Here is a 20,055-nt window from a genome sequence, read left to right as displayed (position 1 = left end):
ACAGACGGTGCCGTCTTGCCTGGATCCACACTTGGGAGTATTGAGTTCGCTATTAGACTTTAGGATAATCTGGGGTGGGGAGGTTGACTGTATAGCGAAAGTACAGCTGTATCATTGTATATTTTGCCATAATATGTAGATAAAGGGAAAGGGAAATTGCATCTGCAGACAAAGCATTGTTTTTAAAACACACTTGAGCACTGTCCTTTCCCAAAATCAAATTCAAGGCACACCACAACCTTCGTCCCCAAACAAGCCTATGAATCTGAAAGCTACTGGCCTCATCAAGATGCAACATTAATTATTTTTAAAAAATGTCTTTCCTCTTTAATATTGCATTATTTTGATGCTTATTTTGTTGTATTCATTTTATTTATTGATTTGTATTTGTTGTTGTTTGGTTTTTATTATTGCAAATAGCCCCATACAATCTAACAAACAAACATGGAAAATAGGAGAGAAAACAGGCAGCGCACTTTCACTGGAGAACTATGTTCTCAACCATATGTGAGAATTTAGCATTTCAAATAGTCTTCTGAAGACTTTGGTGACTGGTTTGCAACGTGTTTGGTGCGTCCGAGTAAAGGAATCAGTAACAGAGTAGTTCTGTCTGTTAACGTTTTGCAAAGACAAAAACGGACCCTGTAACTTAAAATAAATGGGAACAGATGCACTTATCTGGTAGCTTTTTCAGTTTGCAAAGTTTCACATAACATCTAACTCCCTAATAATAGAGTGACCTCATTTTTCACATTCGTGTTCTAGAAGGTGACTTCACCTTCCTTGCTTAGTGTCTTGCTTCTGCGCAAGTATGTAATTACTACCTTCGAGATCCCAAATATGTTTATCTTGGTTTCCCTTTGTGTAGATTCCCTGTAAAGGCTGCCTGATCTCTCTCTCTCTCTCTCTCTCTCTCTCTCTCTCTCTCTCTCTCTCTCTCTCTCTCTCTCTCTCTCGTTTTTGACACCGGTTTCTTGAACGTTGCGTTGCCCTTTGCTGCCACCAAATCGGTCTACTGTGTCTTTAAGAAACCATCCTGTTCTGGATGTCTAAACCAGCTTAACCTACCCTGCTAGCAAGGAAAAAGTTCTTTAAATAATGGATATTAGCTTTTACCAATTAGGATTATAAGCTTCACAAACAGGGTGGAGTTTGCCCAGTTCAGCCAGTCACATTTTAGAAGGTGGGGCATCGTCTTCAGGGTAGGTTGCACTGGAGTCCAGCTTCAAGTGAAGTTAATCTGGGGTGAAGCAAACAGAAAATTGTACAGATTTTGTTGGTAGGCTGCCTTTTTGTTGTCGTCCTAAACGTTTGTACAGTTTCCCACTTTGGCTCGAAAGCAGTCAGGGCTGTGGACTTGTAGCTGGTTTGGCTATTGTTCGTTTTCTGGTGCTGGCAAGATATTAAAATTTATGCAGGGAAGCAGAACAAAAGAGATCTTTGGACAGGAAATCAGGTGTTGAGACATAAACTTGACCGAGTTCACTCCCCCCCCCCTTTTCCCCCTGGATCTCCGGTTTAAACTTCTTCCTTTTATTCAGAAAAGTGGATTTTGTGCATGCAGATAATATATTTACAATGCTGTAGCCTCATAGGTTGTGTTTGTAGAATGCTGCAGGTCCTAAATCTTGTTGATCTGTTTTTAACCTCTTAACTTCTTTGGATCTGATGGGGCGGGGGTGGGAGGGGGGAAGCAGCACACAGAGAAAATGTTGGCAGTATATGTTGGATTGTATAATGAAGGCATCTGCCTTGAAACGCTTTCCCTTTTTGGGGGGAGTCTGGCTTTAAATTGCAGCTTCTAGATCCTCTTTGTACAGATAAATGTACTCTGGAATATTTGTTTACAAGGGGGGGCAGAGATCTTGTGAAAATATGGCATAGCTTCTCATGCATTTGTCACAGGGTCTGCATGGGGGAAATGTTCAAAAGTTTACATTCCTGAGCACGGCTGTGTTCCTTTTAATTCCTATTTCCTTACATGAGACTTAACCAAGCTATCAGCCCGTGATATCATTCTTTAAGTGTTAGAATAGGATTTCCGGCTGGAATTGGCCAATACTGCCACCACGTACATCTAAAAACACTGTGTGTTCTTGTATCTGTGGGTTGTGTATATTCTGCATCTGTAATATGTGATTGGTGTGTTTATTTGTTTTTAATGAGTTGGCTGTGGCTGGTGTGGGTGGGTGAGTGTTAAATATCTTTTCTGAAGAGTCCCAGAGACACCTGCCGTGCCCTCATACCATGGCCTAATCCTGTGCATTAGTATTCTAGAGTCAACAGGAATTTGTACCTGTGTAGTGTGATCTCCCCTTTCTGTGAAGCAAAGAGCCAAATGCCAGACCTTTCACTACTGGAGAAATGTGTGTTGTGTTTTTAACTAAGGCCACAGCTAGACCTAAGGTTTATCCTGGGATCATCCAGGGTTCACCCTTGCCTGAGCACTGGATCCCGTGTGTCACCTAGATGAACAGGTTTGACCCCTGGATGATCCAGGGATAAACCTTAGGTCTAGCTATGGCCTAAGTGAAACAAGCTGTGGTTTACATCAGAGGTGACTTCCCTCAAGGGGAAAGCCAAGGGAGATCTCCTCATCAAGTGTTTTGAGAAGGTGTTCTTCTATTAGGGATCCACATTTGGAGGCCTCACAAAAAATTGGCCGTCGTTCAGAGGCCAGAGTGGTGGTGGTGGTTGTAGCAATGGGACTTGTTGGCAGTCTACTTGGGACCTAGCCTTTCTCAAGATGGTGCCCTCCCAGCATTCTTGACAATTAGCCATGCTGCTGGTGCTGATGGATGATGGAGTCCAAAGCACCTTGGAGGCACCATCGGAGGCGTTCCCATCAAACTAGTTGCCGATCCTATCTTAGATTAATCTGACATGCTTTGAGTATTCAATCATTGACGCAACTTGAGTCTGAAAATGCAAACCTTACAAAAGGCAACAGAAGTCCCATTCTCCCCTGCACCCACGCCCCGCCCCACCCCACATTTGGAGCTGCAGAAGAATTTCTACGCATGGATAGCGTTCGAGCTATTTGTCAAAGCAAATCTGTCCTGAAAGATAAACATACCAGTTTGTTGGCATAGTCTGTATTCAAAATCATAGAAAGCACAGGCAGAGCTCTGCCATTCCTGTCTCTCTGTGTTTCATTAATTGAGGAGTGTACGGTCATAAGCCTCTACTATCTTTCCTCTCTCATGCCACACTATCGCCCCGCTCGTGCTCTTCGCTCCTCTGATGCCATGTTTCTCGCCTGCCCAAGGGTCTCTACTTCCCTTGCTCGGCTTCGTCCATTTTCTTCTGCTGCCCCTTATGCCTGGAACGCTCTTCCAGAACATTTGAGAACTACAAGTTCAACCACAGCTTTTAAAGCTCAGCTAAAAACTTTTCTTTTTCCTAAAGCTTTTAAAACCTGATTTTGTTCTGACTTTATACTGTTAGTTTTACCCTACCCAGTGCCTGTTTACCCTACCCTGTGCCTGTTTGCATTCTCTTCCCCTCCTTATTGTTTTATTATGGTTTTATTAGAATGTAAGCCTATGCGGCAGGGTCTTGCTATTTACTGTTTTACTCTGTACAGCACCATGTACATTGATGGTGTTATATAAATAAATAAATAAATAAATAAATAATAATAATAATAACTTCAGTCCGAAACATTAGAGCTCAGTGATTTACCAACTCATGTACTGTCTTGTGCGAACTAGACCTGGCTTTCTGTGCATGTGGTGGCTAATATCCCTCTAGAACTGGGGAGGCCCATGTTCAAATCCCTGCCAAGCTATAAAGCTCATTGGTCCATTAGCTGTCTCTCAACTTAACCTACCACATAGGGTGTTGTGAGGACAATATGAGAAGCACGATGCATTCTTTCCTGTTCTCCTTGGAGGAAAGGCAGGAGCGAAAACTAATTTTAAAAACTGGCTTTGCGCAGCTCAAAGAGTGATGCTCCCCACCTTGTTACTAATTTGGCCTTAGCTGAGGGGTTTTAAACTATGCTTCCAGTATTTAGGAAGTCTTTGGTTACCAGTAAACTACCCACAGTTGATCAATACACTTCAAACAAAGCATGCACCAAAAATAGTTTTAGGTGGATTCAGTTTTGGGTTTTGTACTAGCAAGAATTAGTAAAGGAAATACCTTTTGATCCGTTTTTCAATTTTTGTTTTATTCGAAGTATATTCATAACACTACATCAAAATATAATGTGCATGAAATGACACAACGTTTCTTGTTTTTAAAGAGAGCTTTACTGAAGTTTCTTGGGTCTTAATAGCTTAACAGGAAATAGAACATCCTAAACATTCTTGTTCTTCTATTTCTAGTCCTAATAGCTTAAAAATGAGAGATCTCATTTTAACTACCACATTTCCCATTCGGTACTGAATAGACTAGCTGTAAGAGGACACAGGACATCCACCCAACATGTGGCAAAGTATTATGTGAAGCTGACAGACTTTTTAAAAAGCAGTTTGTGAGAGAGCAGGGATGAGGCCCTGCTTTTTAAAGACAGGGGAGAACCTATTAGAAGTGATCAGTAAATGGTTGGACACCCTCTTAGTGTAGATCCTTAAAGAAGGTGACCCCAATGGATGGAAAAACTCCAAGCAGTAGGTTGCTTAAGAATTTGACATCCCTCCAGATGTACCTGTTCTTCTCTGTATGCACCTGGGGGCTTTTGCATTGAATCCTTTGCAACTGTGTCTTTTAGCTTGGCAGTTCTGTGCTTCTGATGAAGGGGATGTTGTCGGTATGAGCTAAAAGCATATTCACTAAATGTTGTCTGAAAAATATCCGGGGCATGAAGATGCAGCTCCTGCCATGTGGAAGTGCAGCTTTTCATTTCACAAGGATGTCAGAGTCCCTGTCCTCAAATCAAAAGCCCCGCTCATGCATTTACTAAGTGGGAAGATCAAACACTTGAGCCCTTTCCCTCGTGGTGTTCATCGCCTTCTACTTGTGGAGGACAACTGTGCAAAGTGGAGAGACCTATGTATTTGTGGAGACATGAGCCAGAACGCTGGAAAATCCAAGTTCTGGATCATATGAATAGAGGAGGCGCTGCTCTTCAGACACCCTTCATGGGCAATGAACATAAGAAGAGCCCTGATGCTGGATCAGACCAAGGGTCCATCTAGTCCAGCACTCTGTTCACACAGTGGCCAACCATCTGTCGACCAGGGACCAACAAAGCAGGACATGGTGCAACAGCACCCGCCTACCCATGTTCCCCAGCAACTGGTGCACACAGGCTTACTGCCTCGGATCCTGGAATGCCACAAGGGAAACTGACCCTCGTCATGTGTTTGATCTACCTAGTAAGTGAACTCCTGAATAGGGCTTTTGATTTGAGGATGGAATGGGGACTCTGACATGCTAGCTGAAGAATGTAGGTCTTTTTCCCCCTCTTTCGGAATATGCATAGGATTGCACCCTGAGTGAACAGCTCCTTGGGATTGCAAACTCTGGCCTCCCAGGAAAAAGATCAGGGCAACGGGGATTGCCCCATACATCAGCTAGAGAGAGAGAGAGAGAGAGAGATGCTTCAGGGAGCTTGGTTCCCCTTCCTTGCCAGAAGGAGCGCACAGCACCAACCGACAGTTCCCTGGCATTGCAGACTCTGGCCTCATCCATCGACCAGAGAATCAAAGGCCACTCGGAGGCTAAAGTGACTTGCTCCTTTTTGCCAGGATACCGATCCTCTGTTCATTTGACACAAAAGCACTTAATTAATGTGCGATGTTTTATTTTCCACTGATAATGCTGCCATACGGTTCTTAAAAGCATAACATGCAACAAAGGAGAATACCGTAAATAAAATGCCAGCATCTACAAAGTCAGCTGTTTTCATCGAAGTCTTGTTTAAATGGGTTAGGAAGAGAAGGATTTTAAGATCGATCGATTGAGGTACAGAAAGAAGTTAAGATGCAAATAGCTGATGAGCTAACACACTTGTCCTTGGACTACGCACCCCACACTAAAAGTAAGGGGCCTAGATAATGGAACACTCTTGGATTTGGAGACAGGGGTTCCAGCCGAACTGTTAAGCATCAATTAGGGAAGGTAACACATGAATTAATTGGGGAGGGTAAAGCACAAAGAGACATTCCAGAAATCTGTCCCCACTCCAGCAATTCTGTAAGGGGAATTACCTTGAGACCATACAGACATGCTTTCTATACCAGGGCCTGTCTCTTTTAACAAAAGGAGTCATGTCAATGTCCTTAAGAATTGAAAAATAGACAAACACATGCAGTCAGGTCAGCACCAGTTTGCTGCTGCTGCTGCTTCTGCTTCTTCTTCTGATCTTTTACTGAAACTAATCCGGAAGTCTGCTGCGGTCTACACTTCCTCCTGTATTCCAGCCTTCCACAAATTTGTGACCTCCAGTTGTTTTGGACTTCAACTCCGGTCAGCCTCAGCCACCATGACCAGTGGTCTGGAACGCTGGGAGTTGTGCTCCGAAACATCTGGAGGGCTCCAAACTGGGGAAGGCAGCTCTATTCTGTCTCAATCCTCCTCAGTAGCATTCCACCTCCTGTTGCCCTAATGATAAAAATCAGTATTAAAGAGGCACTGGCTTTCAGTGCTAACTGTGGGCAGATGGGTTAGCAATGTAGCTCAGTCCTACTTTTCCCCTTCAGCCTAGCTTCTTCATTTGATAAAAGCTGAATTTGTGCAGATCCACTAACTTGGTTAATGCTAGGAAAGCAGTGATATTTCTGGTTTCTTGTCCAGCTGCTGTTTGCAATCCCACAAAGACATCTCAAGATTTTTCTTCTGCTCTTCTCCCCACCCCCATCTTTTTTGGAACATTGCATTGACAGAGGTGCACAGGTGTGTTTTTCCACACTCAGCATTCTACATTACCAATATTGAGCCCCCACTCCCATGAGAAAGAAACGACAATTCAGAGTTTCGTGTCGGAACACTGACAAATGAGAAAGCCAAGAGAATTTCTGCAGCTGGCGTATGCCCAGAATGTAGTGACCATCTTGGGATAATGTGCCCATTTTGCTAGTTAAAATTTGGTCTTATGTAGGTGCTGTGTGATTTTCTCAAAAAAATAATTATACAAATTCTGCACAAAGGACTCCCAGTTATACGTGTCAGTTACACAAATTAAGCCAACACGGATACATAATTCTACAGAGCAACTCTGTTCCAGTGGCTAGGACATTTATTTTAATGGGTACCCCTGGTCTATCCCATGGCCTCAGTGGCTTGCATCAGTTTTTCCAAATGTTAATAGTTCCGTCCCCAAGAGGCTCAAGGTCTGCGGAAAACACATGTTTGGGGGTGGGTGGGTTTGGGGATAAAAGAGGTCAAATGTAATAAAAACTAACTCTGTTAATGTAAAATTTGTTTTAAACACACACAGACAACCTGTACAACACCATAACCCAGCCATTGCCAATCACTTCAAAAAGTCTAGCTCCTTCCTATCTTTCCTCTCTCATCTCACACTATTCCCCCGCTCGTGCTCTTCGCTCCTTTGATGCCATGTTTCTCACCTGCCCAAGGGTCTCTACTTCCCTTGCTCGGCTTCGTCCATTTTCTTCTGCTGCCCCTTACGCCTGGAACGCTCTTCCAGAACATTTGAGAACTACAAGTTCAATCGCAGCTTTTAAAGCTCAGCTAAAAACTTTTCTTTTTCCTAAAGCTTTTAAAACTTGATTTTGTTCTGACTTTATACTGCTAGTTTTACCCTACCCTGTGCCTGTTTGGTGCATTCTCTTCCCCTCCTTATTGTTTTATTATGATTTTATTAGAATGTAAGCCTATGCGGCAGGGTCTTGCTATTTACTGTTTTACTCTGTACAGCACCATGTACATTGATGGCGCTATATAAATAAATAAATAAATAATAATAACAATGTAATTAAAAGGATTGGTGACCGGCTGCTGCAAATTAAATGCCTATTTGTTAAAGAGAACTTGCAGAGCAGGCTGAATTAGACGCCAAGCACTTTTGGGTGGTGTTGATGTTGATGGTTTTTTATCTGGATCTTTACCCCACAAGTAGACAGATCTCCACTTTCAGACCCTGAAATATCCTTCCACATTTAGCTGACCGGACAGGCTGAATAAGATGGACAGCTCAGTTCCAATTTATATCCCAGTTACCCTGTATGTTTTCTGAACTGATGTGTACCAGCCACTGTTGTTCTTTTCAGCCTTGGTTCCCATCTGTGAAATGGGAATCCTTACACTCAGTATTGCAGGATGGCAGGTTAAAGAAAGGATTGTAGAGAACTCTGCATGTTAACAAGTGTCAATGACCGATGCTGTCTTCTAAATACTGCAGATAATTTAGGGAGCAAGCAGAAGGAATGAAAGGATTGACAGACATAGGGAAGGATTGACAGATATAGGGGCATGATTTGCAACGAAGGTGGGGCATAGCTTGTGGGCTTCTCATGGGCAACTGATGGCCACTGTGGGTTGATAGGCAGGGCTGGTCTTACGTTCATAACACTAACGAGGTACTGGGCACTGTGCCCTGTCCTGACACTGTTTCCTTTAACTGTAAGATGCCATGCCAAGATGTGCCATATCCTGTCTGCATTGCCCCACTGTTTTCCTGACTCACGAAGGCTAGAAACTTTTCAAGGCAGCCTTGCCCTTTTCAAGTTGTCGTGTTTTGCATTTCAGTAGTGAAATTAATCATGTGCATTTCACATGTCCCTAAAGAAGGCACTAAAGGTTTTGCTCCCAAGATCAGTATATTTAACAGGAAAATGCTACTAACAGTAGCAGTTCCTTAAAGGACAGGTAAGAAAGCAACCATAGCTGTACCAAACATTTTTCTTTGGGTCAACATATTCCTCCAGTAATCCTTTTGAAGATTTTGAACGTTTAAAATCAGTAATGTAATATAGGTAAGTATGTGTGTGCGTTAAAGAATTTATTTATGTAGGTATTGGCCAAAAGAAACCAAAGCCCTCTTTAAATGGGCGTTAGAAGGGTGGAAATCAGGGTTCATTTGTTGCTTGTATCTGAAGATCTTGCTTACCTGGTTTTTCCTGAATTTCTAATGTTTAAAAATGCAGAGGCAAAGGTCTTTATCGCGTGTGTATTGCACAGAAGTAAAAGCTGTTTCTTCCTCAACTCCGAGGTGGTTTTTGTCTGCCTTTCCCTAAGTCCGCAAGCACTTCAATTTTGGACTTTGTGTTCTGATCAAAGTGTAGGGACTGGAATCCTCAGTGTTGCTAGGAGAGCAATGGCCCGGCGTCTTGGAGTGTGTCTCGGTCTGCCAAAACAAACAATTGTTCACAACAAAACAAATTCTTTTGCTAGTACAAGGCCATGTCTGAATGATTTGGAACAGTGATTCCTAAATTGTATGTTGGGGCCTACTGGTAGTACTGTCAACGAGGCTGCCCTGTCCTTGAAAAATCAAGATAGATCCTTACGCCCATTGAAGTGGGAACAGAATAGCAGCCCTGACTGAAAGTCCATCTAATCCGGCCTCTTGAACAACAGGGAAGGACCCACATTCGATCCCTCTCTGTTGTTGTTTATTCGTTCAGTCGTTTCCAACTCTTCGTGACTTCATGGACCAGCCCACGCCAGAGCTTTCTGTCGGCTGTCGCCACCCCCAGCTTCCCCAAGGTCAAGTCTGTCACCTCCAGAATATCATCCCTCCATCTTGCCCTTGGTCGGCCCCTCTTCCTTTTGCCTTCCACTTTCCCTAGCATCAGCCTCTTCTCCAGGGTATCCTGTCTTCTCATTATGTGGCCAAAGTACTTCAGTTTTGCCTTTAATACCATTCCCTCAAGTGAGCCGTCTGGCTTTATTTCCTGGAGTATGGACTGGTTTGATCTTCTTGCGGTCCAAGGCACTCTCAGAATTTTCCTCCAACACCACAGTTCAAAAGCATCTATTTTCCTTTGCTCAGCTTTCCTTATGGTCCAGCTCTCGCAGCCATAGGTTACTACGGGGAATACCATTGCTTTAACTATGCGGACCTTTGTTGTCAGTGTGGTGTCTCTGCTCTTAACTATTTTATCGAGATTTGTCATTGCTCTCCTCCCAAGAAGTAAACGTCTTCTGATTTCCTGTCTGCAGTCAGCGTCTGCAGTAATCTTTGCGCCCAGAAATACAAAGTCTGTCACTGCCTCCACGTTTTCTCCCTCTATTTGCCAGTTATCAATCAAGCTGGTTGCCATAATCTTGGTTTTTTTGAGGTTTAACTGCAACCCAGCTTTTGCACTTTCTTCTTTCACCTTTGTCAAAAGGCTCCTCAGCTCCTCCTCGCTTTCAGCCATCAAAGTGGTGTTTCCAAAAAATTTGAGACCATGGAAAAAAATATGTAAATTTTGAAAAAATTGAAAAATAAGCATTTTTAAACACTCTTTACAGATTTAAAGTCACTTCGTTGCTTTAAGACAGCTTTCCCCAACCCGGTAACAACCAGATATTTTGGCTCCCATCACCCTCAGAGAGCATGGCCAAAGGTTATTAATTCTGGGCACTATTGACCAAAACATCTGGAGGGCACCAGATTGGGGAGAGCTTCTTTAAGGAAATCAAGCAACCTTTCTGTTCCTACAGTTATTTTATATATAACTTAATTAGCTTATAAATTTTTCATTGTGTTTTAAAACTTAAAAATAAACTCAGTAAATGTGTAATTATTGTCTGAATACTGTCAAGAATGCCCGTTTGTTGTCAGGAATGCACAGTGGTGAATCTACTCATATGCTGGGAAGCTGAGCATAAATGTCTATCAGTACACTTTAGATCAACAATTTTAATAAGGAATGAACGAAATAACTATGCTGGGAATCTTACAGAGAGGATTAAATAAAAAAAAAACATTTTCCCCCAGGGCTTCGTTATTTCCAGGCATTTTGTAAAAAGTGTTACTGTTAGATAGCTTTTAGAAATCCTTTTTGGGGAAGTAAGAGCTGGGGCACAATGTATAAATATTTTGTCTTAAATTCTTAAAGAAAAGTGTTCAGTGTGTTCAGAGGAGGGCAGCCAGGATGATCAGGGGTCTGGAAACAAAGCCCTATGAAGAGAGACTGAAAGAACTGGGCATGTTTAGCCTGCAGAAGAGAAGATTGAGGGGAGACATGATAGCACTCTTCAAATACGTAAAAGGTTATCACACAGAGGAGGGTCAGGATTTCTTCTCGATCATCCCAGAGTGCAGGACACGGAATAACGGGGTCAAGTTACAGGAAGCCAGATTCTGGCTGGACATCAGGAAAAACTTCCTGACAGTTAGAGCAGTACAGCAATGGAACCAGTTACCTAGGGAGGTTGTGGGCTCTCCCACACTAGAGGCATTCAAGAGGCAGCTGGACAACCATCTGTTATATGCTTTTGGGTGGATTCCTGCATTGAGCAGGGGCTTGGACTCGATGGCCTTGTAGGCCCCTTCCAACTCTGCTATTCTATGATTCTATAAAAATATTTCATAATCCAAAGATGTTAATTCCTTCCCCCCCACACACAATTTTTCAGAAAAAAACCAAAAATGTCCCTCTGGGAGGTGGGGGAGAGGAAACCGGGGAGGGGACCATTTCCTCCTCCAAATTTTTTGGATTTCTCTTTTTTTTTAGCCAGGCCTTCAGATCTCTATCCCTGACATATCCAGGGAGGGTTGGAAAAACTCCTGTCTGAAACCCCGGAGAGCTGCTGCCAGTCAGTGTCGACAGTACTGGGCTAGATGAACCAATGATCTGCCCCAGTCTAAGACAGCATCCTGTATTTCTAAGCCCAACAGCAGAATGTTTAGGCAATAGTTCTTTTGCAGTTGCATGCCACAGTGATGTGGAGCAGAAAGTTTTCCAGTGCTTTATTTACCCCCAGAATTGTTCTTTTCCCCCATTTGTTTATTTTATTTATTTATTGCATTTGTATACCACCCCATAGCCAAAGCTCTCTGGGCAGTTCACATAAGATAAAAACACTTAAAAACAATATACACAAATTACACAGCTTTTTATACTGCATTTTGTATTTGTGTTTTTAGGCTGTTGATTGTTTTATTACGGTTTTAATTTTTGTGAACCGCCCAGAGAGCTTCAGCTATTGGGCGGTATAAAAATTGTAATAAATAAATAAATAAAAAATAAATAAAAATAAAAACCATAAAAACATGCAAAATGTACATACATTTAAAACCACTATTTCATATATATATATATATATATATATATATATATATATATATATATATATATAGTAACAATGAATAGATGCCAATTGCAAATAACAATATTAGGCAAACTTGGCAATTTCAAAATTGTAATTGACATTTTCCCAGTGATTATCCCTTTTTATTTATTTTATTTGCATCCTGCCTCTCTACCCAAAGATGGCATTCAAGGCCGCTTACAGAAACAATAAAAACTGATTAAAACAATAAAAATTCAATAAAATAATTACAGAGAAATATTAACAAATATTAAATATTATCCCTAGGAGCAAATCTAGGAGAGAACATATATGCCATTGATATACATATATGTCTCAGTGCGAAACAGGAATAATAGGTAGTGATTATGAAACTGGAGGTGTCCCAGAAGCGTCAGTAGAAGGTTTTACTCAGTTGAAATAATTGAGTGCTTGTCTGCATGTCTTGTGCAGTCCTTTGGCTTGCTAACATCTATTAGTATATCAACAATTTCCAAGACTTTTTTCTTCCTTAACTGTAGACCATGTAAAGGAAGGACATGCAGTTGTCTTTAAATTTTTACAAGTATTCCTGTAAACATGTTTGCATGTGTAACATTTAAATCACATTAAGCTGATTTATTATTTATTTATTGCATATTTATACTACCCAACAGCCTAGGATCTCTGGGCACTTTATAATTAAAACCATAATATAACAATCCAGATTTTTTAAAAAAAAAAATCACATAAAACCAGAATAAGTTATAGTCCAGGGAAGGCTTGTCTAAAAAGATGTTTTTTTTAGGAGGCTTTTAAAAGATATTAATCCCCTTCTGGTCAAATACTTGTGGTGTATTGGGGCAAAATAACATAGGGTTCTTTTTTAAAACCTGTGTTTGGAAAATACAAGTAATCACAATGAATTCTCTCTTCATTTATTTATTTATTTATTACATTTTTATACCGCCCAATAGCCGAAACTCTCTGGGAGGTTCACAAAAATTAAAATCATGACGAGCATAAAAAACAACCAACAATTTAAAAACATGAATACAAAATACAATATGAAAAGCACAACCAGGATTAAAACCACACAGCAAAAATTGATATAGGTTAAAATATAGAATTAAAACAGCAAAGTTTAAATTTAAGTTAAACTAAGTGTTAAAATGCTGAGAAAATAAAAAGGTCTTCAGCTGGCGACGAAAGGAGTGCACTGTAGACACCAAGCGAACCTCTCTGGGGAGCTCGTTCCACAGCCAGGGTGCCACAGCAGAGAAAGCCCTCCTAGTAGCCACCTGCCTCACTTTCTTCCGCAGGGGCTCACAGAGGACCCCCTGTAGATGATCTTACAGGTCTGGGCAGGTACATATGGGAGGAGGCATTCCTTCAAATAACCTGGCCCCAAACCGTTTAGGGCTTTGAATGTTAGTACCAGCACTTTGAATCGGGCCCGGACCTAGACTGGCAGCTAGTGCATCAGAACATTTTCCAATGCAAATTGAACATTTTCTGATGCGAAATATCCTGATTTTCTAGAAGACACATTTATTAATGCAGGCTTTTGTGTAAATCTTTTCCCCTGTCAACCTGCCTGATCACTGAGGTCATCTGAGGGCATGCTCCTGGTGGTTCCATATGGACCTGTGGTCTGATTGGAGTCCACCAGGAGAAGAGCCTTCAATGTGGTGGCCCCCTTCCTCTGGAATTCCCTACCTTCAGAGATCAGGCAGGTGCCAACCTTGCATTCTTTCTGGCACCTCCTGAAAAAGTTCTTGTTCCAGTAAGCTTTCCCTGAATGATCAGCCATGGTTTTATTTGCACTTCATTCCTTTTAAAACATATTTTAATGTGTTTTTATTCCGTTTTTATTCTTTTATTCCATTTGTTCACCGCTCAGACATTCTTGAATGGGGAGCGGTATATAAATACAGTAAATAAAAATAAATAAGTCTATGTTGGTAACTGGAGATGAGCTGTTAAAGGCTGCATTTCTTGTCTGACCTCTCTGACAAACCTAGTAAACAACATTCACAACCAGACTGCAGACGTCATGAGGGCAACAGGGTAGCAGCAGGAGCAAGCTCCATTTTCTTCTTGTAGTGATGATGGTGCTATGATTCAAGTGATTTTAAAATGCAAATCTGCTCATGCTAATAGTATTATCAGTTTTATCAGGGTTGACAAACATTGCAGCATATAAAGGAAGTAGAAGCAGTTTGATAGCTATGTGTGGTTCAGAAGTGAAATAAGAACATCAGAAGAGCCATGCTGGATCAGACAAGGGTTCATCTAATCCAGCACTCTGTTCACACCGTGGCCAACCAGCTGTCGGCCAAGGACCATAAAAAAGCAGGACATAGGTCCAACAGCACCCTCCCACCCATGTTCCCCAGCAACTGGTGCATATAGGCTTGCTGCCTTGGATATTGGAGGTAGCACATAGGCATCAGGGCTAGCGGACATCAATAGCTTTCTCCAGGAATTTATCCAACCCCCTTTAAAAGCCATCAAAACTGGTTGCCATCACTACATCAATAATACACGGTACATCTTATAGAGACCACATAACACTGGTCTTAAAGGAACTGCACTGGCTGCCTATACGCTTCCGGTCGGAATTCAAGATGCTGGTAATGACATTTAAAGCCCTAAATGGCTTAGGACTTCGATACTTGAGAGAGCGCCTCTCCTTATATCTGCCTGCCCGAGACCTTAGATCTGTTGGAGGAGCCCTTCTCCGCATCCCAACAGTGCAACACATACGCTATGATGGGACAAGGGAGAGGGCCTTCTCTGTGGTGGCACCCTGACTGTGGAATGCCCTCCCCCTTGGAGGCCCGACTGGTGCCAACGCTGATTTTATTCCGGTGCCAAGTGAAAACATGGCTTTTTAACGAAGCCTTTCATGGTTAAATTCACCAAGTTTGCACATTGTTTTAACTATTTTAATTGTTTTACTGCTTTTAAATTATATACTGGTTTTACCTTGATTCATGGTTTAATTTGTTTTTAACTGTGTATATTTATTGTTTCATACTGTATGTTTTTATCTGTATGCCGCCCTGAGATCTTAGTGATATAAGGTGGGATATAAATATTTTAAATAAATAGACTGTCTAAAAGGGGCTCCCTTAAAACAATTATCTAGCTGTACCTCTGCTCTTGATTATTTTTTTGTCATTTGTTACAGAAAGTTCATAGAAATAGAGATATAAGGCATACTAAAATGGCCTTTTGGATTATATGTGGCTTTTACAAGAACTCTGGTGAGGTTCTCTTGCTACCCCGGGTTGTTCTGTGACCGCTGATATAGCTTAGCCTTTATTTTTGAAGCTTGTTTTCAAACTTCAGCTCAATGACCTGTTATAGCAGATATGGAGTGGTGGTGAAATATGGCCTCCTGGTGCGCCATTCGTTCTATTCTCCTTAAAATGCACAGCTTCCCTGACCTGTGATTAGACATCCCGAATTTCCCTATCTATACACCACATCATTGGCTGAAGAACAGAGAAACTCACAATGTAGCATCACGCGTAAGTGATGCATTATGGGAGAGATGTCTAGGTTCGATTCAGTCCTATGCTAAAGTTTATAGGTTACACTAAAGTCATCTGATTGCCTTCGAAATCCTTTTTAATTAAGAGGCAATATGACATGTGAAAAAGGTAGATTTCGGGAGTGGGTGGGTTAAGATGCTTTCAAGGCAAGTGATAACTCAGGCTGCAATCCTAAGTGTTTCTTGAGAGTAAGCCCTATAGAACTCTTTGAGAATTGCTTTTAAGTAAATATGAAAAGAAATTCACGGGTGCGCGCACACTTCATTGTCGGGCCCAAAACAGACATCACTTTAAATGTGTGTTTAGCAGCAATGTCTTGTTTTCATGTTTACTTTAGAGTAGGTGCAGGGCCCCGATCTGGGCTCCTACCCTAGTGAGGGGGAGCAGGTAGGCGTCTTTGAAGCTCTGGATTGGGCTCCTCATGCTTACTCCAGAGTCAGCATGGAAAAAAGACATTCATTTAAACTAATGTCTGTTGTTGCCCTCATGTGTCCTCAATCCTGTGTGTAAAGTCAACTAACTCAATGCAAATATTTGAAAGCAACAATCGTTTTTGGTACTCAGAAGGTTATATGGTTTCCTTTGAGCAAAAAAGATAATGGCATATTCACAGGTGTGCCTCTGTGGTGAAAAATAAATAAATTCCCTGAGTCATCCTGAGGTGGCAACAGCTCTCATGAGAAACTTACCATAATCTCATGTGAAAACTTATTCCTTACTATTATTGCACATGTATATGTAAAAGCTCCTTCCTCTAAGGAGCTCAAGGTGAAATATGACCCGTCCATATTTTATCCTCACAACAACCCTGTGAGGTAGGTTAGGCTGAGAATAAGTGGAACAAGGTGAATTTCCTATCTGAATGGGATTTGAACCTATGTCCTTCTTATCTAACAGTCCAACCACTACACCACACTGGCTCTAGAAATCTATTTCTGCAATATGAAAATTCTGGCGATTTCGGCATTCTATGGATCAGAAAGAAATGGCTCCATCACGCGGCACTAAATTGCACAAGGATTTGCCTCTTTGGAAGCAAACATGAATCGAGCACAAGAAATCATTTTTGTCTCATGCTTGAGGAATTCTCTCAATGTGGCCTTTAAATGACCTCTTAATGACAGCAGCCTAGATGGCAGATTTTATTGGCCTTCACAGTTTTCTGTATCGGAAAGCTCACTTTTTTCTATATCCTTTTAATACCGAAGCAAATTCTCACTGCCTCCTTTCATTATCTGACGTGGCTCCTTCCTTTTTCAGACTGTGACTAACTTGGCATGCTGCAGAGTCATGTGGAATTTTTGACCTCTTATTTGTGTCTTATCATAGTTGGTGTCAATAAATCCTTGCCGTACTGCTCAGTACCTACTTACTTATTTATTTTTACTGTATCACCTCTCATCATTGAGGAGTCTCACTGTCTGTCTCTCTCTGTCCTGTCAAAACACCAAAGCTCTAGCTCGGTCATTCATCCTATCATTAAGTATTGCTTGATTATCAGATGTTTATCAGATGACTTGACTTGGAATAGAACTTCAGGACGTTATTTGTATTACTCATACTTGGGATTTATAAAGTGCTTTGAACATTCAACAGCACTGACACTTAATGCTGACCCCGTTTGGAAATGGTGCTAAGCTATGGAGCAAGCAGGTGCAGAGCCTGATTTGGGTTGGCCCCACGTTGCTCCTTTCCCACCAAGCCCCAGGTTACCTAAGTAGGCGTGTCCATGCCTGCTTACATCATCACCCCACCAATTTTCACTTCCCTTGCTCTAAGAGGCATGGAGTTCCCAGTGGCTGCTGAGTCCACTGCTAGCTTAGTCAACATCAGCAATAAGACACCACAGGAAAGGAAAGGAAAGGAACCTCTCGTGCAAGCACTTGAATCATTGCTGACTCCTAGAGGGACGGCTGCTGTATTGGGGTACTCATTTTACCGACCTCAGAAGGATGGAAGGCTGAGTCGACCTGAGCCGGCTGCCTGAGAACCAGCTTCCGCTGGGATCGAACTCAGGCCGTGGGGAGAGTTTCGGCTGCAGTAACTGCCGCTTAAACAGAGTATTATAGTACTTCGGTCACAATAATATATATTTATTACAGTTCCGCTAATTAATCACGATATAAATTATAGCGGCCCAAATCCTAGACCAGGTCATTGTCCTCTATTGCAGTTCTAAGCTGAGCTGCTTTAACTGCAAACCTAGCTATGCTTAATAGAATGGACTTCTCTATTTGTAAGTAGGTAAATAATTTTATCCATATCATGAAGATTGGCTGCTTGTACTCGGTGTCTCTTTAGATATTTATCTCTAGGGCTTTTATAGAGTTTACAGTGTAGTATGTAAAGCTTAGTCTTTGCTGTTATCTCCGATTCAAGATCAGAGGTAACGGGGCTTCCCTTCAGGAGGAATCCTAGGGGACTTTGTATTCTGTATTGGGGAACATACCCAGCTATATTAGGCCCATGGGCCAGTGATTCTGCACCCCGGGTTTAGCACGGGAACAAGCCTAATATGCCTTGGGCTTGTACACTACCTTCCTTCACCTTCTCCAATATGACCGCAAGAAAAAGGTGGAACTTTTATTTCAATTTTTTAATGACTACAGTTTAGTTTTATGTTCTACAACCTGGACAATCTGTGCTTCGCTTACTGCAACTATCAAATTCAAATCTTGATGTATGAAGTTGCCTTGTTTCAACCATATGGAAATTCAATTGATAGCTTAATGGGTCATTCAGTAAACATTCCTTTAACATAGTTGCAGCCTTACTTATTTAAAGGCATGTTAACCCAGACGTATATCTAAACCTAGGGCAATGTTTTCTCTCTTGCTTCTGTCGCTGCTTTCTGTAAAATGAAATGTGAAATATGGACAATTTCTGGCATTAGACAGGTATTCGAGTGATGTGTTAGGCTATAGCTGCTCTCCAAGGCATTGTAGCTGTCAGGTTGCAGTTCTGTTTAACGTATCTCTTGTAGCTGAGGCGAAAGGCTTGCTGAGTTGGTGAAGGCTTCTTACGAGGGTGATGCTGAATCACTTTGTTGTCTGGTTTGATCTCTTGGTTCAGTCATAAGACGTGTTCTAAGGCAGGATGGGGCAACTTTCGAGGGGCTGCATTGCCCCCCCGGACCCCAATGAGGGTCGCCCCCCCCATCCCTGCACCACCAGATATGCTGCCAAAATCCAGTGACACGGGCGGCAGCAAAAAAGCTGCTATCTTTCTCGAAAGTGAGGTACAGTCCACACCTTGTTTGGAAGCAAAGTTGTGCTGCAGGGAAATTTCTGGGAGTGTGATTCTGCCTTCATATAAGGCATCCTTGTTGTGTCTCCTTTCCATGAAAATGTGCTGCTTTTTGCCACCATTGCGGCGGTACGGACCACGGGGGGGGGGGGGGGAGGAATGAAGGTTGCCGCCCCTGCTGAAGCTATGTAGATTTGGGACTGGTCATTCCCTGAATGGGAGACACTTGGAATTCCATGCACACCATTGCTCCATGATGGAAGAAAGCCGGTACACAAATACACTAAATAAATAAAATATCCAGTTGGTTGAATCACGATACCTTCTTTGTTTTTTTGTTTTCTGATCACAACACTTAGCAATAACAGTACGTTCCGCTGTTTAGGTACTTTGGATAATAACAGCTCAGCTCTGTAAAGTTGAGGACATGATTTACAACTGTAATATGGTGTTTTCTGGTAGTAATGGCATCTCAGACTTGTGAATAGATACTTGATTGATTGTGTGGACACTTTCAGCAAGAATTCCCATTAGGCCAGGCAGAAGAGCTTTTGTAAACTGGAGCAGTATTGGTTGGGTACTGTGGTATGTATTTTCAGCGCTAGCAACAAATGTATAAAATCGTGGGGTCCCATAAATTAAAACATGCCGGTCTACACTTTTTCAGCAAATAAAGGACTGTTTCGAACTCTACCTCATTTTTATATCACAATTCCCTCTCTTTTTTTTTAGCAGGAAGATGATTTTTAAGAACTCTGATTTGAACTAACCTGATGCACACCTCCCAGAGAAATGTATGAATTGAAACTTAGTTATCCGCCACCTTTTGTACTTCCCAAATGTTACAGCATGTGTTTTGGCTCAATAAACAGATCAAAATGCAGAGTCTGAGAGAGAATGGGAGTATCCAATGGGCTGCAACTGCTAATGTAGTTTACGTTACACTTTCATAATCTACTGTAGTAGTTTATAGTGCCAGTAGTATTAGCTGGCACACCGATTCCCCAGGAAATGCTATTGGCATTGTGTTAGAGTATTTTATGCTAGTATCACATAATTTACATTGGTGGTTGGATACTGCTCATTATGTTTACAAATGTATGTTTTGAGT

General features: G+C 41.8%; 1 protein-coding gene across 5 annotated transcripts in view; it reads left to right on the top strand.

The window, feature by feature from the left end:
- Nucleotides 1–20,055, top strand: part of ZFAND6 (zinc finger AN1-type containing 6) — an 81,045-nt gene that overhangs the window by 14,795 nt on the left and 46,195 nt on the right. The window contains exon 1 of one of the 5 annotated variants that reach the window (XM_063142561.1): nucleotides 1,207–1,279. The exons of the other annotated variants lie outside the window; for them this stretch is intronic. The gene's annotated coding sequence lies outside the window, so the exon portion shown is untranslated. Of the gene's footprint in view, nucleotides 1–1,206; nucleotides 1,280–20,055 lie in introns of those variants that run through there. 5 annotated transcript variants of the gene reach the window in all.

Source organism: Elgaria multicarinata, chromosome 16 (assembly GCF_023053635.1).
Source record: "Elgaria multicarinata webbii isolate HBS135686 ecotype San Diego chromosome 16, rElgMul1.1.pri, whole genome shotgun sequence".
In the NCBI taxonomy this organism is placed as follows: Eukaryota; Metazoa; Chordata; class Lepidosauria; order Squamata; family Anguidae; genus Elgaria; species Elgaria multicarinata.
The sequence above is the reverse complement of the archived record's forward strand: the minus strand, read 5'-3'. Positions and strand labels throughout refer to the sequence as shown.